Source organism: Tachypleus tridentatus, chromosome 3 (assembly GCF_004210375.1).
Source record: "Tachypleus tridentatus isolate NWPU-2018 chromosome 3, ASM421037v1, whole genome shotgun sequence".
In the NCBI taxonomy this organism is placed as follows: domain Eukaryota; kingdom Metazoa; phylum Arthropoda; class Merostomata; order Xiphosura; family Limulidae; genus Tachypleus; species Tachypleus tridentatus.
This window is the reverse complement of record NC_134827.1, coordinates 62,471,649-62,496,984: the sequence shown is the minus strand read 5'-3', so window position 1 is coordinate 62,496,984 and position 25,336 is coordinate 62,471,649. Positions and strand designations below refer to the sequence as shown.

General features: G+C 38.0%; 1 protein-coding gene across 4 annotated transcripts in view; it reads right to left on the bottom strand.

Annotated features, from left to right (window-relative positions):
* The window catches only part of LOC143246978 (uncharacterized), a 136,852-nt gene that overhangs the window by 57,721 nt on the left and 53,795 nt on the right, over nucleotides 1–25,336 (bottom strand). The window contains exon 1 of one of the 4 annotated variants that reach the window (XM_076494255.1): nucleotides 1,317–1,635. The exons of 1 other annotated variant lie outside the window; for it this stretch is intronic. The gene's annotated coding sequence lies outside the window, so the exon portion shown is untranslated. Of the gene's footprint in view, nucleotides 1–1,316; nucleotides 1,636–25,336 lie in introns of those variants that run through there. 2 more of the 4 variants (XM_076494256.1, XM_076494251.1) reach the window with 2 other exon arrangements.

Sequence of the window (25,336 nt, the reverse complement as noted above, 5' to 3'; positions counted from 1 at the left end):
TCACTTATATATTTATTAACAGACATGTTTCAATATAGAATACAGGAGGTAAATATAAATGATAATTATAAACAATGTTGAAAGTGACCCCCGGTTGGCATCAATACAGGCCTGGATCCTTCTTATTTTGTTTCTAAATACCGCTATCAGTTGCTGGCTTGAAATAGACTGAATAAAATATGATTACAAACTGCACAGTGACTTTCCGAACACCCTGTAGAAAGAATCAAAAAACAACACTACCAGTGTCAGTGTCAGTTAAAGTGTACGAAATTCTCCCTACCTCGTCGGGTGAAGTGTCATAGAAAAAGGGACACTCTAGAAATATCAAACAAGAACTCACCGAATAATTGATCGGGCTCAAAAGAAGCTGAAATTATATCAGATAATAATCACAAATAATAACGCAACACGTTTTGAAACGAGACTGCATTAAAATCAAACGTTGCATACAACGCTAGCACATGTGGGTAGAAGTCAACTTATCCCACGTGGATGTCGTTGTGGTATTAAAAAATAACTTTTAAACGTATTAAGATACAACCCTGTAATTGTATATATTAAAACCAAATCTTGCGTTTGCCACTAACATACATAGCTAGGTACAAGTTATTTTTCTGTTACAAAAGATATGACTAACATTAATTTTAATCACCGTACATGAATAATGTTTAGTATCTGTGTTCTAACCTAATGACATTCGGTAAGTAAAACATTAATATTTGATTATATGAAATTACACTAGGTGGCAATTGACGCTATAAATAAGTAATATAACTTAGTGTAGATTCTATGTCTTTTTTTTTTTCAAAAGAAATTTAAAAATATTAAATATTAAAATTTTATTTACCCCACCCTTCCACCCAGTTATTCATGAATATTTTGAAACAAATTAGATAATGTCTAGACATCCAATTACATCTGCTGTAATCCCAGAGTTAATACGAAAATTGAACAAAAATACAAGCAGTTCTTTCGCGCCCAAAATTATTGTATATGTAGAACACAAAATTTTTGGCAACTGTTAAATATTAGGTTGTTTAAAAAAACAACAACTTCAAATTGTACTTATTTCTCGCGAAACGACTACAGCTTCCTAACTCAGGATAGCTTATGCTGAGTTACGCTAAACATGCATGACCAAGAGAACCTAACTCAGGATAGCTTATGCTGAGTTACGCTAAACATGCATGACCAAGAGAAGTCACTGAACTGGTGGCAGTATTGGCAGTATTCCATTAGGGCAACGTCCGCCCAGTAAAACCTGTCGTTACGAGTACTCTCACACACCAGTACTATAGGAGTCGCGCTCTTACCTCAAATCAAGACGAGTTGACTGTAAAAGAGACGTAGTAACAATCAGACAATTTATCCATACTCTGAGGACAGATCATTTCCTACCCTCGGATCTAGTCACCATGGAAACCAACAATCAGATTCAGTTTTATATGAACACTTCCCAGAATCTCTCCGCGTGTACAGAGCAAGTGGTAAGTTGCGTAGTAATCCGACTGCAAAGAAACTCGCACGAAGAGTACACAACTGCGTGCGCTGCGTTATACAGCCAGCGTTCGAACGGACTGAGCGCTTCTTGTCGACTGCCAGCGTCACTAACTCTGAAAACGGGTCAGGTAATAGACCTCTACCCCCCTCCATCCACGCTGACAGTTGGCGTCAGAACAATCATACCCTCGAGCAAACCGCTCAACTAAGCCAAGTTAGATAGCAAAATAGGCAGCCGGACGTACGCGATTCATCTATTATTCCCGAATGTAAATCCAGATATGACAAAGTTAAAAAAGGTACATCGCGTTAAACATACAAGTTAAAGTTCGTTTTAAAAATTCACGTGGTTTAATGCGAGTAATTCTAAAGTTTTGTTAAGAGCATCCATTAAACATAGTGCAGATTTCAGTTCACCAAATATGTTTAACGTATTTAACTACGCAGTCAGCAATTAAGACAGTACACATTCACCACGCGTTGTTAAAATATTGTCAACATTTAACGAACAAATAGAATATTAGTAAGTAGCATCTTCGAAGCTAAAATACAAATATTATCACATTTTAAACAAATATTTAAGTTGTATTACGATTACACATGTGTGTGTGTGTGTGTATACGCTCACAGAACGTTCGAGATTAAACGAGATCTGTAATTAATCTGTCCAATCACTACACTGAGAAAGAAAATTACACCCACGAAGGTTCACACAAACTGACGTAAGATTTTCTAGATTCGTAAGCGCGTGCGCATGTGTAATTTTTCGCGATTAGTTGGTGAGTCAGTGGGAACTACAATAACGTTTTTCATTAACAACTGGCTTCAGCACAATTGTTTTATTTTTAAGTGAAACAGAATGTATAATTTTAAATCATAAACGATGAAATTACATCACATAGCATCAGAATAATCTATTTATTGTTGTTTTTATATCATTAGCTACGCGACAGTTATAGTAAAAATCAAACCCTTAAAACGTATGGAATTTTTTAAAATAAAAATGCCACACAGATTATCACTGAAACGTAGAGAAGTCATATAATTTATCATATTAATCAGCTTGTCAATCAGTTGTATAAAATACGGATAATTTACCATAATAACCAGTTAACGACACAATTGCACAAAATACGGATAATTTACTATAGTAGTCAGTTTGCCAATAATTGTTTTGAAAGACCGATAGGTTACCATAGTAACCGGTGCACGAATAAAATGTTACTAATCTAGCACGTTCATCACGTGATATAAACTTTAACAGTCTAAAGGTTCTTTAACCTGGGGATCCTATGTTCGAATCCCTGTCACCGAACGTGATCGCCTTTTTTTAGCATTGTAATGTTACTGTCAATCCCACCATTAGTTATTAAAAAGTGGGGGGTGAATGATATTAACTAACTGTTTTAGCTCTCGTATAGCTTTGCGCGAAATTGAAAAAAAAAAAAAACTTTAAAATTCCGCAAAACAACTACAGCAAAAATTATCATGAGGATGTATAAATGTGTGTGTTCTTATAGCAAAGCCACATCGGGCTATCTGCTGAGCCCACCGAAGGGAGTCGAACCCCTGATTATAGCGTTGTAAATCCGTAGATTTACCGCTGTACTAGCGGGGGACTAGAATGTATAAATGTGTGTTTGTGTGTTCTTATAGCAAAGTCACATGGGGCTATTTGCTGAGCCCACCGAAGGGAGTCGAACCCCTGATTATAGCGTTGTAAATCCGTAGATTTACCGCTGTGTACTAACGGGGGGCTAGAATGTATAAATGTGTGTTTGGGTGTTCTTATAGCAAAGCCACATCGGGCTATCTGCTGAGCCCACCGAAGGGAATCGAACCCCTGATTTTAGCGTTGTTAATTCGTAGATATACCGCTGTACTAGCGGGGGGCTGGAATGTATGAATAGAACAGTTAATCCCATGATATATGATTACATCGTAGTCTTGAAATTAAAACGTACCCCCACTCTAGCAATAAATATAAAAATTTATAACGCAAAAATTCGAGTTTCCATACTGCAAAAAGGAAAAATAAAACAGTTAAAACTGTTAAAAATGTCTGTTACATTTTTAAACTAGATGTTATTGACCTTGTATATGCAGATTTGGTTTTTTAAAAAAAGAATGAATTGCTTTTATTAACATATTGCTTTTACCTCTTGTAACAAACTATTTAACGTATAGAATTAAACAGAATGTACAGGGTGGCCCGTAAGTCCCTACCCATCCATATATCTTTTGTATCCAGTGTATCTCTGTGTTGTCCCTCATTCTCGCTGCATAATATTATGCGACGCCATGTTCTATGAGACATTTTCCTCAACATAGCAGGGGTCATTGTTCCAAATGCCGCGGTAACAGCTGCCTTCAACTCATCATTAGTATTATAACGTTGTTCAGACACAACATATGGATGGGTAGGGACTTACGGGCCACCCTGTAGGTCCGTACACGTAAACAAATGCCTGTCTTTTGAAAATGGCCGATTGTAGCCTCGTGTTTAACATGAAAAACTATGGAATTCCGAGTTCAGCACTTGCATTCCTTTACCCCCTTCCTACCCCGAGGAAACACCACGTTCCACGTTTCGAAGCAGTGGGTGTATGTGACAAGAGTGGTGGTTAAATCCTATTAGTTGGTCAGACAGAAGTAACCCAAGAGTTGGCGGTGGGTGCTGTTGGCCACTCGTCTGTCAGTCAACATCAGGGATAAATAGCCTTTTCGAGAAATTATGAAACAGACAAAGGTGGTGGTGGCTTTTTTGGTGTGTTTTTTTATGATTGTTCTAAAACGTAAGTCTACACAATGGGCTATCTGTTCTCTATTCACCACAGGTGTTTTGATGTTTGACGTTATAAACCCATGAGTTACCGCTAAGAGAACTTTCTCTAAGAAAAAAATCATAATTGGACTAACTTAAGCCTATTATGACCAGAATAATATTGTGTTTTCTAAGATACATTAAATAGGTCATAGGTATTCTTGTATGTATATTCAGTTTATTTCTATATGTGTATTGGTTGTGTTGTGGTATATTATTTCTGGAGCGTTACCTCATGCAAAGCCCTAAAAATAGTACCTCAACAATTTGCTTTGATACCAGGTATTTTGAGCGGTATATCTGTGGGCTTACAACACTAAAAACCGGGTTTCGACACTCGTGGTGGGCAGAGCACAAATTGTCCATTGCGTATCTTTGTGTTTAACTACAAAGAAACAAACAATCAAGTATTTTAAATGTGTACTTGACACTAGTAAGTTGGCAACTGTTACAACACGAAACACGAACTTGGTGTTACAAAAACTGTTATTTTTAAAGTTTTACGAATAAAAATCTAATTAGTCTAAACCTTTCAGACTACACTTTTTTCACATTGCAGGAAGTACAAATCATTTGAAAATATATCCAAAGGAATCCACTTGTTGGATCCAAATTGCCAGTAATAGTTGTCAGATTAGTTTGATAATAGCGAAATGTAATCACTTGTCGACTCCACACGACCCATAATATTTGATGTCACATGATCTGATAATATTACATTCTTAACGATTCGTAGAAGACAGAATTTGCTTTAAAATGTTCAGCTTCGTAACTTTAAAATTATACTACACTTACCTTAGCCCTAATCCAACTTTACTTGAGTGCTTGCGTTTTTTAACTTGTATATATACTCTTAAAAAAAAAAGAAACGCAAAAGGCAAAATATGAGACAAATTGTTAACAAGTTTATTACGGATAGTTATGTATGACATGTGTGAAACTTTGCACATTCACTGCTGAACATCCAAAGTCTGCAAAGGCGAAGTCCACGCTCACTAGTTGAAGTTTAACGTCACTCAACGTCAATAACGAGTATGCCCCCCGTGAGCCTCAATAACTGCTTGGCATCTCCTGCCCATGGAAGCGATGAGATGACGAATCACATCCTGTGGAATGGGTGTCCACTCAGCCTGCAAAGCTGCTGCAAGCTGAGGTAGAGTCTGCGGTTGATGTTGTCGCCGTCGCAGACGTCGGTCCAACTCGTCCCAAAGATGTTCGATGGGGTTTAAATCTGGTGATCTGGAGGGCCAGGGAAGAACGTTGATGTTGTGGTATCTCAAGAAGACAGTGGTGAGTCGGGCTGCGTGAGGACGGGCGTTGTCATGTTGAAAAACGTCGTTGACGTTCACCATGATGGGTTGCACATGGGGCTTAAGAATCTCGTCGACGTATCGTTGAGCCGTAAGATTCCTTCGAATGTGCAAAAGATCTGTTCTGGCATTGTAGGCGATGGAAGCCCACATCATGACGCTGCCACCATCAAATCTGTCAACATCCTGCACACAGTTTGCTGCAAAACGTTCACCTCGGCCACGGTAAACACGGGTCCTTCCATCCTGCCTACGAAGCATAAAACGTGATTCATCGCTGAACCAAACATGCCTCCATCGTCGATGAGGCCATACCCGATGTGCCCGAGTCCACTGCAGTCGTGCTTGACGATGTTGCTGGGTGAGGATGACGCCTCTGACTGGAAGTCGAGGTCTGATTCCTGCATCTCGTAGACGGTTGCGTACGGTCTGATCGGAAATCCTACGCAGCCCTGGTATGGTTGAGGCAGTAGACGTCGCAGTGGTGATCCTATCTCGAAGGTGACGTAACCGGATGTAGCGATCTTGTGCGGGCGTGGTCACACGAGGTCTGCCAGATCGTGGACGGTCACAAGTTGGTCCATGTTGTTGGTGACGATTCAATAGCCTTTGTGATGGTGCTTGGGTGGACATTCACAGCTCTGGCAACATCTGATCGAGATTCGCCTGCTTCCAAGCGACCAATGGCGTTGTGCTTCAGTCAGTCTTGGCGTAACTGTATTGCGTGTCGGTGGCTTAACACTGAGCTATGGAAACCGAGAACCCGTCACTTTTAAAGGGATTTTGCACATGTTGCACGTTCAGAACATGCAGATCTCTCAAAGAAATTTATTGGGCACGCATGCGTTTTGGCGAAAAATCCGATGTTTTCCTCCGTTTTCAAAGTGCACAACCTTTATTGTGATTTTGGTCTGACAATCAGTGTCTTAACACGTGTAACATTACATACTCTGAGCTTGTAACGTTATTACATATATTTCTCTTTAAAATAACAAAAATATCCCTTTTGCGTTTCTTGTTTTGAAGAGTATATAAAACTGTGCTCATTGTTTATTTTATGCATTATACGGCACGAACATTACATATTTTTGGCACTACGACAACGTCCCAATATTACTACAATTTATCTGGATTTGTAAGTTCGATATGTAGTATAATCCAGAGTTCGATTCCCCTCGGTGGGCTCAGCAGATAGCCTGATGTGGCTTTGCTATAAGGAAACACACAAACACACGACCAGAACAAAAACAGTAACATAAATCAAAATACCAAAAAATTATTTTTTACAAAGGAGAATAGGGCTCGTCCAAAAATACAGAAATGAAAAGCTGTTCCCTAACTGTATTCAGTTTATTAACATCCTAACATACCAGGATCTTGCTACCAAGAAAGGTTTGCTCCTAAGATACGAAACTTAGTAAAAGGCTTAATACTATATCGAAAGGATCTTTGATATTCTTTGCACGTAAGAAACACTAAGTTGATGTCTTACGCTATAATGTGTGATAACAAGCTGGTTAATTTAGGGTTTGAATCCTAACAGCAGCAACAAACTACGTGATCTTTTTAGAACTGCTTGAATAGAAGACAAACTACTTTGATGTATTTATTCTTTTAGTTGCAGCATGATGGATCATAAAACTCCAAACTATTCTATGGATCATAGAATGGCTCCAAACTTTTTCTTTCAAGTACAAACTCTAAAACTCGTACCTCCCTCATCTCTTGACCGGTCTGAGGCCTAATTACACAGTTTTGGACTCTGGAAGTCAAATCACTTCGATTAATATATTTGACAATTTCCAAGGTCTCGTATATTAATTTACTCCAATTCTACGTAAAATAATTTCAAGTTGAGAGCAAGTTAGGAGAAATTCCTCATGAGTAATAAAATCAAGTACCGCGGTTATTGACGATTCCCTGTTATTTCATTTAATCATATCCCCCAGCGGTAATCATATCCCCCAGGGACGACTAACGCAGATAGCCCTCGTGTAGTTTTGCGCGAAATTCCGAAACAAATCCGAATGGATTCCGATTCATCCCATCGTTTACAGTTTTGTTCAGTTCAGTTTTATCCGAATACTCACGAATGCAGTTAATACTATTTTTTGAAACGAAATATAGAACATGGTCAATCGGCTTCACAGTATCGCTTCGTAACACTTTCATTTCCAATTTACCATTCGCTACTCCAGTAGTTTTCAATATATTTTTTTTATATATTAGGGACCGGTTCAATGCTACCTCCCTAAACTGTGGTGAACCACTAAAACAATAAATACAACAATAACAACTTACATATCAGAATTCTGTCAGTGTATGTTAGTTCTTATGAAATGCACAAATAGGAAAGGTGGTTTTTATGAGCTACAAACCAGTGGTTGAGAAACACTGGACCACGTTATATATACGTATATAGGTTTGCTTGTTGCTGAGCGTAGAAATACGCTGTAGGCTGTATGCGTTTTTCTAACGACTGGTATCGAAGTCCTAACTCTAGCGTTATACGTCCATATATAAAACGGGCCCGGCATGGCCAAGCGTGTTAAGGCGTGCGACTCGTAATCTGAGGGTCGCGGGTTCGCATCCCCATCACGCCAAACATGCTCGCCCTTTCAGCCGTGGGAGCGTTATAATGTGACGGTCAATCACACTATTCGTTGGTAAAAGAGTAGCCCAAGAGTTGTCGGTGGGTGGTGGTGACTAGTTGCCTTCCTTCTAGTCTTACATTGCTAAATTACGGACGGCTAGCACAGATAGCCCTCGAGTAGCTTTGTGCGAAATTCAAAAAGAAACAAACAAACAAAACCATATATAAAACATATGATCAATACAGAGTTAAATAGTTTTCAGGTAAAGATTTGAGACCGGATGAACGTGAATTCCCTCAGAGCAGAAATGAAACTTTTCTAGTCCTCAGTATTTCGATAAACTGTGTGACTTAACGTAAAAATGTGAAGTTACAATAATTGTTTAGTTGCATGCGATAAGAGAAAATTCGCACTTTGCCCCCAGTGTAACTATTTCCCGGCGAGCGGGTGGCAAGTTGAGGATTTACATCAGAAAAATCTGGGAGGTTCGTTTCTTCATCGGTGGACACAGCAGGTGGCTCAATGTGGTTCTGATCTAAGAAAAACATAAATTCCGAACACCCTGTTCGTTTCTGTAGCTTCTTTAGCTCAGTATTAAAATATTTGAATACATTGTACTCGACGGAACGATCAACGGTGCCAGATTACAGACACATCAAATAGTTAAGTTTTGCAGATTTTCCTTAATAATTTTGTAACGGGTGGTAAAGAAGTTACCATTACTTCTTAATTAATTAATTAATTCATTAATTCTTCTCATTACTTATCTACTGCTATTGTTTGTTGAATTTTGTGCAATTTTATTCTGGGGTTATCTGCGCTAGCCGTCCCTAATTTAGCAGTGTAAGACTAGAGGGAAGGCAGCTAGTCATCACCACCCACCACCAAGTCTTGGGCTGCTCTTTTGCCAACGAATAGTGGGATTGACCGTCACATTATAACGCCCCCGTGGATGAAAAGGTGAGCATGTTTGGTGCGACGGGGATTCGAACCTACCTTCAAATTACAAGTCGAACGTCTTAACCATCTGGCCATGCCGGGTCCCATCACGACTGAGAGAGGGAGAATGTTTGGTGATGGGATTAAATCGCGCAATCTCCAAATTATGAGTCGAACGCCCTATTTCTGTTTAACAATACATTTTGATTAACTATCACTTATTGTTAAATAAGATACTCAGCTCGTGACACCCACACTGCTTCTACAAGGTCTTACACTAGGTGAGTAACAATGACATATTACTTTTGAAAAGTCAAAACTTTTAAAACTGGGATTTCAGTGTTGTACAACAGTTAAAACGGCACCTGCTGTTGAACGTTTTAGTTTATAAGCACAAAGATACACAATGGACTATGTGTGCTCTGCCCACCGCGGGTATCAAAACCCGATTTTTTAGCGTTGTAAGCTTACCACTGAGCTACTGGTGGGGGGTGGGACTGAACTTATAGTAATGTTTTAACTAATTATAAGTATTGCATTCGAATAATTCATTATTAAGTCATCAAGATGTCTAATCTATAAAACTAAGCATGCCTCCAAAGTTTCCACAGTGACTCATTGGTGAAGCTGCTAGAAGTCCGGTTTCGATACCCATTCTGTAGCTTTGTGGTTAATGCTAAACGTTATCGAAGTTCATGTTTTAAAAATTATTTGCCCTCTATCGTGTGCATATACGTAGCTTATTCTGATAAGAATATCTTAAAAACTTATTTTAAACCATAGTTTTCAACATTTTCCAGTCATGTGTATCCCCCTAATTAATTTTCAATCTTATCACGTACAGGGACGCCATCAGAGTTTGTTTGAACTGTGCTGACGTGTAGCTACTATGCCGAACCGCCGCCTTGTACCTCCAGGAAATAGTTTTATACCCCTGGTTAAGTATCACTCTTTTCAGAGTTAGATAAAGTATACATGCCTTGCTGAGATGTCACTAGTTTATTCTTAAACCTCTGTAGTTATCCAAAACAATCAAAAGGCATTACAGTGTTCTTCACTGAACTTTCAAGTATGGGGAGTTACTTACTCAGTGTTTTTTGTTTTAATTATTCTAAAATGTTGAGCAATTTATCGTTTTGCATATCTGTTACAATTGCCTAGTATCCTTGTTTTTGTCTTCATTGCATCATCGGGTCCAAATTTAAACTATTAAAAGGTGACCAGCGGTCAGTGTTTCTGAAAAGAAGGATATCACCTTCGAGGCTAATCTGAAAGTTCATTTACGGAGTTCTGTATTTAATGGTCCGGGGTTCGAGATATGATGCTGTTCATTACGCCCTCAGAATGATATCTATTACGCACCTAGATTAGATGGTGAGGCCAGAGTTCACGTATAGCTATCCCTAGTTTTGAGCTAATTGCAAGAGGGAAGGAAGTACTCATTACCTGAGCTTTATCTGACTGTTTTTAAACTGCCTTTCCAGTGACATAGCGGTATGTCTGCGGACTTACAACCCTAGAACCCGGTTTTCAATACCCGTGGTGGGCAGAACACAGATAGTCTTTGTGCTTAATTCCAAACAAACAAACAGGAAATTCCGGTTAGTTTTGTAACGCTCACGCACAGCTTTCAGCTGGAGTGTGTTAGGAGGCATAAGGGTTCGAACCCCAGCTTCCACGATCGGCATTTTTCGAGGACCCAGCATCAACACTAACTTAAGATTTACAACATATACAGTGGTTGGACAAAGAAATATTTGGTTCCATCTTTGTCCGTTATACGACATCATCAGTTTTTATAGCATGTGCTGAGGAAATTGGCTTATATTCCTCGAGGACAAACTTCCATACCAGTCACGCTTGTCTTGTTCACATGTGCTTGTCAGTTATTCAGCTGTTCTTGCGTTCTTGGTACAAGTTCACAATTTAATGGCATTCCTATTTAATGTGCAAGTTTTTAATGTTTTTCTTGTGTCCGTAAATTGACTTCTACAATGTCTGGCAAACTTACAAAATCGTAATTAAAAAAACAAATTGACCATCGGAAAAGGGGTTTCACTCGGAGGATTCAAAATGGCGGAAATGCCATCTGCATCTGCGAAATCTCGTAGACTTAGCTGTTGTTAGCGGGGCAGCGGTATGTCTACGAACGTGCAACGCTAAAATATGAGATTTGATTCCTCGCAGAAGACACAACAATCTGATTTTCTTTAAAAAAAACAACTTTTTGTTTCCTTTTTTTTTTACAAAAGCTGTTGTTTTAAATTGAGCACAAAGCTACACAATGGGCTACCTGTGCTCTGCTCACCACGGGTATCGAAACCCGGTTTATAGCGTTGTAAGTCTGCAGACATACCGCTGAGCCACTGGGGGGCATTTTACAAAAGACTAAAACGGAGAATTAAAATACAAGAAAACATCATGTTCATATAAAAATACATGACTGCCCCCCCCGCTGGTATAGCGGTATGTCTCCGAATTTACAACGCTAAAATCAAGGGTTCGATTCCCCTCGGTGGGCTCAGCAGATAGCCTGATGTGGCTTTGCTATAAGAAAACACACACGACCAGAACAAAACAGTAACGTAAATCAAAATAACTAAAAATTGTTCATTACAAAAGAGAATAGGGCTCGTCCAAAAATACAGAAACAAGCTGATTCGTAATGAAAAATTATAGTTTCGAGCTTGAAACTCTAAAAGAAAAGTCAAGAACCTAGACTGGATATTAATTTCATGCCTACAGTACTTGTTTTTTGTGGGTTTTTTTGTACCTTTGCTGTTTTTTTCGGTAGGTTTTGTGAAACACGAATAATCTGACAAATAATAAACATGAACAACAAATTCATGAATGTTCAATTTTTGTTCAACAATCACAAAATTATAATTTTTTTTTGCTGTTATCAATATTGGCGTAGCTTTAACCATTGAGATACGAGGTCTTGTTTGTGGTTTCAAAAGCAAATCCACTTTTTAATATGGATTTTTAATTCATGAATTAATTTCTAATTCCATTAGAAATTTTGTGTTTCTTTTTTACTTTCGTGCAGAGCTACACGAGAGCTATCTGCGGTAGCCGTCCATTATTTAGCAGTATAAGACTAGAGAGACGGTAGCTAGTCATCACCACCCACAGCCAACTCTTATGCCAACAATAGTGGGATTGATCGCCACATATAAAGCCCCCACGGCTGAGAGGGTAATCATGTTTGGTGTGACAGGGATTCGAACCCGTGACTCTCAGATTACGAGTCGAGTGCAGTAACCACGTAACCTGTATCAAAGGAATGCATATTCATGAGTCCCTAATTTAGCAGACTAGAGGGAAAGCAGTTAGTCATCACCACCCGCCAACTTTTGGGCTACTCTTTTGCCAACGAATAGTGGGATCGATCGCACATTATAACGCCCCCACGGCGGGAATTTAATCGCACGCAGTCAGATTGCGAGATTTATCACCTGATGGAAAAGCGATAAGTCTGCGGACTAAAAACCGGGATTCGATTCCCTTTAGTGAACAAAGCGGATGGCTCAGCGTAGCTTTGCTTCGAAAAACAAATAAACAAACCTTGCGAGTCGAGCGCCACAATCACCAGGCCATGCTGGGACCATTTGTATATTATATTAACCTTTGTATTTTGAATTTGTAGATGACTCCTCAGTTGATTTTTGACTAGAGGTGGGTCTCGTAATTAGAAAATAGTGAATTGGACTGGTAGGAAGTGTTGCCATAACATTTATTACTATAACAATCTCGAGTTCTAGAAGAACACTTGATGGTAATAGTTTTTTAATATATTCCTTTGGTAATATGAAGAAGAAACTGTATGCGATGAAAGTGTAAACAAAATTTTGAAAATTAATAATTTATGTTAGGAATAGCAGCAACTCGTCTTGTAGTTTGCGATAAACAAAATAACTCGTGGTAAAATTAGTAGCTATAAGTGGTAAGCCTAATGTGGTAGCTAAGTGCTAGGTCTTATTCCAAAAGTTTTCTCAGAGATTCGTAATTACCCGGTATGGGGCCTGGCATGGCCGAGCGCGTAAGGCGTGCGACTCGTAATCCGAGGGTCGCGGGTTCGCGCTCGCGTCGCGCTAAACATGCTCGGCCTCCCAGCCATGGGGGTGTATAATGTTACGGTCAATCCCGCTATTCGTTGGTAAAAGAGTAGCCCAAGAGTTGGCGGTGGGTGGTGATGACTAGCTGCCTTCCCTCTAGTCTTACACTGCTAAATTAGGGACGGCTAGCACAGATAGCCCTCGAGTAGCTTTGTGCGAAATTCCAAAACAAACAAACAAACAAATATCCGGTATGACCAGGTGGTTATAGAGATGGACTCCCAATCTGAGAATCACGGGTTCGAATCCTCGTCGCACCAAACATGCTCGCCCTTTCAGCCGTGGGCGCGTTATAATGTGACGGTCGTTCCCACTATTCGTTGGTAAAAGAGTAGCCCAAGAGTTGGCGGTGGGTAGTGATGATTAGCTGCCTTCCCTCTAGTCTTACACTGCTAAATTAGGGATGGCGAGCGCAGATAGCCCTCGAGTAGCTTTGCGCGAAATTCAAAACAAACAAATAAACAAATTTATGTGATATGATTTTTGACCAATAAGAGAGAGAATAAGAAACGTGTCGAGCGGGTCTGAACTAATGAATGAAGAAAATACAAGCAATTTTGTTGTCGTGTCATTTCAATTGATATGGCTTTGTGTGTTTTGAGGTATGTAAGGTTTTACGTGGGTTCGTTCGTGGCTTCAATGTCACGTATTATGGTAACACATTCACTTGAATGTGTTACTAAATCTGTCACTAAATCTAGAGGCCTGCTCTAGTTTTTTGCGGATAAAAATGAATAAACAAAATCACGAGGAAGGACTGCGCTAAAAACAGCAAATCCCAACTTCTGATTAATTATAACCATAAATTTTCAAGCCATAAACAAAACACGTTAACATGAAATAAAATACGTTGTATATTTTTAAAAAGGATCCTAGGGTACGAGCTACAACATGGGATTATTCTAGGTTTTAAAATGTATATGTAAAAACGTTTCGACCTTCTTCGGTCATCGTCAGGTTCACAAAGAAAGAAAGAGGTAACTGACCGATAGCTGACCACATGTTTGAAGGGGGTTGTGTAGCTGAGTGTAGAAATGTAGAGGGCGTGCTTAGATGTTTGATTATATTTATTAATATAGGTATAAAGGTGTTTCTTTGTATTGGTTTATTTTGGACTTGAGTGTTGTACAAGTAAGGCTTCCTTAATTTTGCGTTTGTTTATGTTTGTTTCCTTATTTAGTATTTGGGTGTTTTAGAAGAAATATCGAAAGGTTCGTTGTTCGCTCCTCTACATAAAAAAAAATTTCTCAACCCCTACCAGCCGTTTTTAGATATATATTTTTCTCTACAAGTGGGTTTTCTCGTCATCATGGATTATCCAAGGTTTTGGAGGTGACTGCAAGTAGGACCCACATTGCGGTGGGGATACACTGTTTGTCAGTCTTAACCTCTAATTCGCTAGTTTCGCTTTAGAAAATTGGAAATTAGAAGAGCGAGATGTGCGTGCAGACAGTTGTGGTAAGGTGACTGCTAAGATAAAGATAAAGACATAAAGATGAAAATATAAAAAATGAAAGTAACGTACTATCATTTGGGGGTAAGTAAGATAAAACTTAACTCTTGAAGTTAGCAGCCCTACTTCCAATATGGCAGGGACACTAACACGACATCAGTGAAGTGACACTTTATTATTCAGACATTGCAAAATTTGTAATAAAATACAATATTTTATAAATATTGTTGGTATACTGATACGAAAATTTAATAGTTAGCGGATTTAATAAATCAATTTTAGATAAAATTAAATTATTCTGTAATAAATACAAAAATGTATTAGATAAATACAAATAAAGTAAAATCAGAAAAATTATACTAACAATTTTTTTAGTTAAACATAAGATCATCTAATAACTTGGCACTACTTTATGCGGATGCACACCATAAGCCGCATTTAGAAGCACAATAGTCACTTTACTGATGTCATGTTAATTAGTGCCTCTACCATATTAGAAGTAGCAATACTAACTTCAAGAGTTAAGTTTTATCTTACTTACCTCCAAATGGTTGTACCTTATTTTCCTTATTTTTTATTTTGTTTTATGTTTTCATCTTTCAATGTTTTTCTTGTTCTTATTTTAACTTTGGAGAGCAGTCACCTCACCACAACTGTCTGCAGACAGTGAAGGGTGATATAGATGTGGGACGTTGTGGACTTGAGCACCCACATCTCGCTCTCCTAATTTCTAATTTTCTTACGCGAGACTAGCGAATTAGAGGTTAAGACGGATAGACAGTGTATCCCCACCGCAATGTGGGACCTACTTCCTCAGTCACCTCCAAACACTAGGATACATTTTATAATCCCATGTTGTAGCTTCTACCCGAGGATCCTTTTTTCAAAACATGCAGCGTATTTTATTTCATGTGAGTGTGTTTCGTTTAAGAATTGAAAATTTATGGTCGTAATATATTATATATGTATACGTAGATAGATAGTGTGTGTAAAGGTAGTTTTTATTTAATGAATTAAATAATATATTAGACGTACGTTAATTTCATGGATTCTATCATTGCTTCACTAAATTTTACACATTATGTGACGAAATGTTTGTTTTGTTTTGAATTTCTCGCAAAGCTACTCGAGGGCTATCTTCGCTAGCCGTCCCTAATTTAGCAGTGTAAGACTAGAGAGAAAAGGCAGCTAATCATCACCACCCACCGCCAACTCTTGGGCTACTCTTTTACCAACGAATATTGGGATTGACCGTCACTATATAACGCCCCCACGGCTGAAAGGGCGAGCATGTTGGGTGCGATGAGGATTCGAACCCGCGATCCTCAGATTACGAGTAGAGTGCCTTAATCCACCTGGCCATACCGGGCCTAGGAAGGCGTGTCTTCGGATCAATAAATCACTGAGTTTAGTTCAGTGTTATCGATTATGTCTTCTAACTGCATAAGCAGTAATAACTATGTTATACAGATAACCACATAAACCTCTCTCCGTAAGCATGCCTATATTCATGACAATTAAGAAGTGGTGATGGTGTTTATCATTATTTTTATTAGAGCACCATGGTGAACACGATAGCTTCTTTAAAAAAATTTTGGGGCAAATATTTTGTTTATTTGTTTGTTTCAGAGCAAAGCCACATTGAGCTATTTGCTGTGCCGAACGCGGGAATCAAACCCCGGATATTAGCGTTATAAGTCTGTCGACTTGTTACTGTCCCACCAGCAAAAAAAAAGTCGCATTTGACTTCAACTAAGAAGTCCAGTTTATAATTACAACATTCCACGCTTGGCTTTTTTTATGTTTAGCTTTTTTCAGAACCTTCGTGGAAACGTACACAACAAAAACCAACAATAACTGTTGGTGTACGGCAGTTTCTAATTTTAAACTGATAGATTTCGAGGCAAGACAGCCAGTGAACAACAATACCCACCGTCAACTCTTGACATCTCTAGTCTGAGAGGATACTGGAGTTTAGGTGCTGTTCTTACAGTATTCTCTAGGTTCTAAAGTGTTTTGACTTTAAAAAACAAACAAAGGACTGTTATCGAGACAGAGCAATGTTATCGAGACAGAGCAATGTTGTGTACGCTCTTTCTGCCGCGAAGAATGGAACCCAAGATTTTAGTATTACAAGTCATCTTCCGATTAGTCACGAACTCGGGGCGTTAATAAAGAACTTGTGGCTAAAAATGTAATATTCTATCAAGGACTTCTTCGTTTTCTTTCACGTAGAAATTTTACGTTACTAAGTGACCACAGTGTCTTACAAATGTCTTTTCGTTTCATTACAATTCGTGATTTAATTTAAAAACAAAACAAAAACCGAAAACCTCTGACGAATTTAGACTGAAAGTACAATAATATACGTATATAATGCTCATGGAAATTACAAGAAACACTTTAGGTTTAATTTATTTTTTCACTATATTCAAATGGCCCGGCATGGCCAGGCGTGTTGAGGCGTGCGACTCGTAATCTGAGGGTCGCGGGTTCGCATCCCCGTCGCGCCAAACATGCTCGCTCTTTCAACCGTGGAGGCGTTATAATGTGACGATCAATCCCACTCTTCGTTGGTAAAAGAGTAGCCCAAGAGTTGGCGGTGGGTGGTGATGATTAGCTGCCTTACCTCTAGTCTTACACTGCTAAATTAGGGACAGCTAGTACAGATAGCCCTCGAGTAGCTTTGTGCGAAATTCCAAAACAAACAAACACTATATTCAAACCTTCCGTCAGTGTTATAAGTTTACTTATGAATATTAAAGCCACGAAAAGTTAGATGAATAGGTTTAGAAGCAATTATTTTCAAGATTTGAAGTCTTCCGAACGACACAGAAAGACAATAAACAAATGCACAGGTTTCAGCCAAAAGGGGGAATTGAAACGTATCCTTAGAGGCTGCTCTGAATGCCACGCCGGGAAGCAGACGGGCGTGGTTAGGTTGCACTTCCGAGAATCGCGTTAGACAAATTGGGAAAAGCTCGTTTGTTGAATTTTAATGGCATAGTTGCTATAGAAGAACATTATCGACCTGCTGTCTGGATTTATCGTGGAGTTAATACAAAGGAAAGGGAAACACGGAATAAAGATAATTAATAATTATGAACAAACTTTATGTACTGGGTGTAGAAATAGCTCCAAGACGTTCACAAGCTCGAATCTTCGTTGTTATAAATAGACATACTTAACTACGAGTTCTTTGGTGGATCGAATTACATAATTAGGCCTAGATGTAGGCTTTTTCAGTAGTCGAAATGTACATCTTTAATATAGCCGTGCTTCTAAGCTTTTCGATCTAAGCGATAGTTCGTAAGTATCAGTCAGTAGGCCTAAGTATACATGCAAGTATCGTGGCAACAAGATTACTCTGTGACTGCATGTTTACAGCTTTCAGGTTCACGTAATCAGAGATTACCAATTTGCAAATTGAACAGTCCACATAAGTGGTTGTAAAAATCATTTCCCTTCCCCATCGGGTGTAAAAAATCTACGCCCCTGACAACAGATACCAGACCAGAGGTGTTACCACTGGTAACTAGGCATGGCCAATCGTGTTAAGGCGTGCGACTCGTAATTTGAGGGTCGCGGGTTTGCATCCCCGTCGTATCAAACATGCTCGCCCCTTTCAGCCGTGGGAGCGTTATAATGTGACGGTCAATCCCACTATTCGGTGGTAAGAGAGTAGCCCAAGAGTTGGCGGTTGGTGATGATGACTAGCTGCCTTCCCTCTAGCCTTACACTAGATGAAAGCTTTGTGCGAAATTTAAAAACAAACAAACAGACAATTTATATTTTGAAGAATTAAAGGAGTCTATAATAACAGTATACCAACTACACTATATTCACCACATTCATTGGCGACGATGCGTTTTGCTAAATCCAGAACGCATCACGAGAGAAACCTATTTATATAAAAGTCGTTGTTACAACAAAAGTTGTTATGGCGAGAATAAACGTCTTATTTAATTAACTTTTATGATTCCAAATGTAATCCAAGCATAAATTCCTCTCCCAATGGCTTAGCAGTAAGTGTGAAAGCTTACAACGCTAAAAATCGGGTTTCGATACCCACGGTAGTCAAACAATATACAGTCTGTGCTTATCTAAAAACATACAAACAAACTGACTAAGGACCTTTTTCCTCGTACGATTTTTCTATAGTTTTAACTTCTAAACAACGTTCTGATGAAAGCTTGTCCCACACGACGTACTGATAAAAGCTTGTCCCACACGACGTTCTGATGAAAGCTTGTCCCACACGACGTTCTGGTGAAAGCTTGTCCCACACAACGTTCTGATGAAAGCTTGTCCCACACAACGTTCTGATGAAAGCTTGTCCCACACAACGTTCTGGTGAAAGCTTGTCCCACACAACGTTCTGATGAAAGCTTGTCCCACACAACGTTCTGATGGAAGCTTGCCCCACACAACGTTCTGATAAAAGCTTGTCCCACACAACGTTCTGATGAAAGCTTGTCCCACACAACGTTCTGATGAAAGCTTGTCCTACACGACGTTCTGATGAAAGCTTGTCCCACACAACATTCTGATGAAAGCTTGTCCTACACAACGTTCTGATGAAAGCTTGTCCCACACAACGTTCTGATAAAAGCTTGTCCTACACGACGTTCTGATGAAAGCTTGTCCCACACGACGTTCTGATAAAAGCTTGTCCCACACAACGTTCTGATGAAAGCTTGTCCTACACAACGTTCTGATGAAAGCTTGTCCTACACAACGTTCTGATGAAAGCTTGTCCCACACGACATTCTGATGAAAGCTTGTCCCACACAACGTTCTGATAAAAGCTTGTCCCACACGACGTTCTGATGAAAGCTTGTCCTACACAACGTTCTGATGAAAGCTTGTCCCACACGACGTTCTGATGAAAGCTTGTCCTACAGAACGTTCTGATGAAAGCTTGTCCCACACGACGTTCTGAGAAAGCTTGTCCCACAGGACGTTCTGATGAAAGCTTGTCCCACAGGACGTTCTGATGAAAGCTTGTCCCACACAACATTCTGATAAAAACGTCTTGTAGGAACCAAAACACCCCGAGTAGACTTATTGTTGGCGAAATGTCCACGAAGTTACACGATGGTTAATCTGGGATCTTCCCTCCAGGGGTATAAAGAAGAATGAATATGATCCATAAAGCCTCACCGTGTGTAACACTGGCCTGATGTCGAGTTCCCCCTACTGTGCATTTTCTTTCCAAGGCGTCCCACATGTTAAAATCCGGGTTTCCCTGTGATGAACAGAGCTCAGATATCCTATTATGCAGGTTTTCATTAAGAAAAGAAAGACGAAAAATATTTACAAGAGGGGCAACTTGCAAGATATCCTGTATTCTACCTTCAAACACCCATGAAGAAAATACAGATACTTATGGAGGTCAATATTGGAATTTTTACTTGTTGAAATATGGGAAAGGCCCCTTTTTTATCAGTTTTAATTATAAACTCGAAGGGCGTTATTAGGCTGAATGACCGCATATTGGTATAAAAACACAACCTAAATTAATAACAGTATCAAGACGCATATTAATTGCAAATGGCTGACTTCATTAGGACTTGCAAGTCAAGGCCAACCACGTGGTTTACATGCGATAAATATCCTTCCAGGAAGAGTGTATGTCTCACAATTCTATTCATCGAAAGAGACGGGTTTCAGACGCTGTACCCAAGATGTTACTTATGATAGCACCTGGATAAATGTAATTACATTAACATAATAGGCGTAAGAGAAAAAATAAATCAGACTTCATGGTTTATGTAGATAGGAAGCGTTTTCTCTATCGTTGTCATTGACGTGTTGTTAAGGGGTGCTTGCTTCGAGGTACTTCTGATTTTCCACGTAATTTCATATTTAATAACCAAATAACTTAGTTTCATCAACTGGCACTTTCAAATGCGCCATTTTTTTTCTCTGCATAAAAGGTTCGGGATGGCCAGATGGTTAGGGCGCTCGACTCGCAATTTGTGGGTCGAGGGTTTGAATCCCCGTTACATAAAATATGCTCGCTCTTTCAGCTGTGGAGGCGTTATATTGTCACGGTCAATCCCACTATTCGTTGGTTAGAAAGAAGTAGTCTAAAAATTGGTGCCGGGTGGTGATGACTAGCTGTCTTCCCTCTAAATTAGGGACAGCTACACATTTGTCCCCCTTTGTTTCAGCGGCGAGTCTTCGGACTTACAACGCTAAAATCAGGGATTTGATTACCATCGGTGGACTCAGCAGATGGCTTGATGTAGCTTTATTATACTCAGGTATTAACACTAGTACAGTAACAACTAAGTAAACTTGTAACATTCCGTCTCATGTATTAACACTAGTACAGTAACAACTAAGTAAACTTGTAACATTCCGTCTCATGTATTAACACTAGTACAGTAACAACTAAGTAAACTTGTAACATTCCGTCTCAGGTATTAACACTAGTACAGTAACAACTAAGTAAACTTGTAACATTCCGTCTCATGTATTAACACTAGTACAGTAACAACTAAGTAAACTTGTAACATTCCGTCTCATGTATTAACACTAGTACAGTAACAACTAAGTAAACTTGTAACATTCCGTCTCATGTATTAACACTAGTACAGTAACAACTAAGTAAACTTGTAACATTCCGTCTCCTGTATTAACACTAGTACAGTAACAACTAAGTAAACTTGTAACATTCCGTCTCATGTATTAACACTAGTACAGTAACAACTAAGTAAACTTGTAACATTCCGTCTCATGTATTAACACTAGTACAGTAACAACTAAGTAAACTTGTAACATTCCGTCTCATGTATTAACACTAGTACAGTAACAACTAAGTAAACTTGTAACATTTCGTCTCATGTATTAACACTAGTACAGTAACAACTAAGTAAACTTGTAAATTACCGTCTAAACTTGTAACATTCCGTCTCATGTATTAACACTAGTACAGTAACAACTAAGTAAACTTGTAACATTCCGTCTCATGTATTAACACTAGTACAGTAACAACTAAGTAAACTTGTAACATTCCGTCTCATGTATTAACACTAGTACAGTAACAACTAAGTAAACTTGTAACATTCCGTCTCATGTATTAACACTAGTACAGTAACAACTAAGTAAACTTGTAACATTCCGTCTCATGTATTAACACTAGTACAGTAACAACTAAGTAAACTTGTAACATTCCGTCTCATGTATTAACACTAGTACAGTAACAACTAAGTAAACTTGTAACATTCCGTCTCATGTATTAACACTAGTACAGTAACAACTAAGTAAACTTGTAACATTCCGTCTCATGTATTAACACTAGTACAGTAACAACTAAGTAAACTTGTAACATTCCGTCTCATGTATTAACACTAGTACAGTAACAACTAAGTAAACTTGTAACATTCCGTCTCAGGTATTAACACTAGTACAGTAACAACTAAGTAAACTTCCGTCTCAAGTATTAACACTAGTACAGTAACAACTAAGTAAACTTGTAACATTCTAGTATTAACACTAGTACAGTAACAACTAAGTAAACTTGTAACATTCCGTCTCATGTATTAACACTAGTACAGTAACAACTAAGTAAACTTGTAACATTCCGTCTCATGTATTAACACTAGTACAGTAACAACTAAGTAAACTTGTAACATTCCGTCTCATGTATTAACACTAGTACAGTAACAACTAAGTAAACTTGTAACATTCCGTCTCAGGTACAGTTAACACTTCCGTCTCAGTACAGTAAGTAACAACTAAGTAAACTTGTAACATTCCGTCTCATGTATTAACACTAGTACAGTAACAACTAAGTAAACTTGTAACATTCCGTCTCATGTATTAACACTAGTACAGTAACAACTAAGTAAACTTGTAACATTCCGTCTCATGTATTAACACTAGTACAGTAACAACTAAGTAAACTTGTAACATTCCGTCTCATGTATTAACACTAGTACAGTAACAACTAAGTAAACTTGTAACATTCCGTCTCATATATTAACACTAGTACAGTAACAACTAAGTAAACTTGTAACATTCCGTCTCATGTATTAACACTAGTACAGTAACAACTAAGTAAACTTGTAACATTCCGTCTCATGTATTAACACTAGTACAGTAACAACTAAGTAAACTTGTAACATTCCGTCTCATGTATTAACACTAGTACAGTAACAACTAAGTAAACTTGTAACATTCCGTCTCATGTATTAACACTAGTACAGTAACAACTAAGTAAACTTGTAACATTCCGTCTCATGTATTAACACTAGTACAGTAACAACTAAGTAAACTTGTAACATTCCGTCTCATGTATTAACACTAGTACAGTAACAACTAAGTAAACTTGTAACATTCCGTCTCATGTATTAACACTAGTACAGTAACAACTAAGTAAACTTGTAACATTCCGTCTCATGTATTAACACTAGTACAGTAACAACTAAGTAAACTTGTAACATTCCGTCTCATGTATTAACACTAGTACAGTAACAACTAAGTAAACTTGTAACATTCCGTCTCAGGTATTAACACTAGTACAGTAACAACTAAGTAAACTTGTAACATTCCGTCTCATGTATTAACACTAGTACAGTAACAACTAAGTAAACTTGTAACATTCCGTCTCATGTATTAACACTAGTACAGTAACAACTAAGTAAACTTGTAACATTCCGTCTCATGTATTAACACTAGTACAGTAACAACTAAGTAAACTTGTAACATTCCGTCTCATGTATTAACACTAGTACAGTAACAACTAAGTAAACTTGTAACATTCCGTCTCATGTATTAACACTAGTACAGTAACAACTAAGTAAACTTGTAACATTCCGTCTCATGTATTAACACTAGTACAGTAACAACTAAGTAAACTTGTAACATTCCGTCTCATGTATTAACACTAGTACAGTAACAACTAAGTAAACTTGTAACATTCCGTCTCATGTATTAACACTAGTACAGTAACAACTAAGTAAACTTGTAACATTCCGTCTCATGTATTAACACTAGTACAGTAACAACTAAGTAAACTTGTAACATTCCGTCTCATGTATTAACACTAGTACAGTAACAACTAAGTAAACTTGTAACATTCCGTCTCATGTATTAACACTAGTACAGTAACAACTAAGTAAACTTGTAACATTCCGTCTCATGTATTAACACTAGTACAGTAACAACTAAGTAAACTTGTAACATTCCGTCTCATGTATTAACACTAGTACAGTAACAACTAAGTAAACTTGTAACATTCCGTCTCATGTATTAACACTAGTACAGTAACAACTAAGTAAACTTGTAACATTCCGTCTCATGTATTAACACTAGTACAGTAACAACTAAGTAAACTTGTAACATTCCGTCTCATGTATTAACACTAGTACAGTAACAACTAAGTAAACTTGTAACATTCCGTCTCATGTATTAACACTAGTACAGTAACAACTAAGTAAACTTGTAACATTCCGTCTCATGTATTAACACTAGTACAGTAACAACTAAGTAAACTTGTAACATTCCGTCTCATGTATTAACACTAGTACAGTAACAACTAAGTAAACTTGTAACATTCCGTCTCATGTATTAACACTAGTACAGTAACAACTAAGTAAACTTGTAACATTCCGTCTCATGTATTAACACTAGTACAGTAACAACTAAGTAAACTTGTAACATTCCGTCTCATGTATTAACACTAGTACAGTAACAACTAAGTAAACTTGTAACATTCCGTCTCATGTATTAACACTAGTACAGTAACAACTAAGTAAACTTGTAACATTCCGTCTCATGTATTAACACTAGTACAGTAACAACTAAGTAAACTTGTAACATTCCGTCTCATGTATTAACACTAGTACAGTAACAACTAAGTAAACTTGTAACATTCCGTCTCATGTATTAACACTAGTACAGTAACAACTAAGTAAACTTGTAACATTCCGTCTCATGTATTAACACTAGTACAGTAACAACTAAGTAAACTTGTAACATTCCGTCTCATGTATTAACACTAGTACAGTAACAACTAAGTAAACTTGTAACATTCCGTCTCAACTAGTACAGTAACAACTAAGTAAACATTCCGTCTCATGTATTAACACTAGTACAGTAACAACTAAGTAAACTTGTAACATTCCGTCTCATGTATTAACACTAGTACAGTAACAACTAAGTAAACTTGTAACATTCCGTCTCATGTATTAACACTAGTACAGTAACAACTAAGTAAACTTGTAACATTCCGTCTCATGTATTAACACTAGTACAGTAACAACTAAGTAAACTTGTAACATTCCGTCTCAGGTATTAACACTAGTACAGTAACAACTAAGTAAACTTGTAACATTCCGTCTCATGTATTAACACTAGTACAGTAACAACTAAGTAAACTTGTAACATTCCGTCTCATGTATTAACACTAGTACAGTAACAACTAAGTAAACTTGTAACATTCCGTCTCATGTATTAACACTAGTACAGTAACAACTAAGTAAACTTGTAACATTCCGTCTCATGTATTAACACTAGTACAGTAACAACTAAGTAAACTTGTAACATTCCGTCTCATGTATTAACACTAGTACAGTAACAACTAA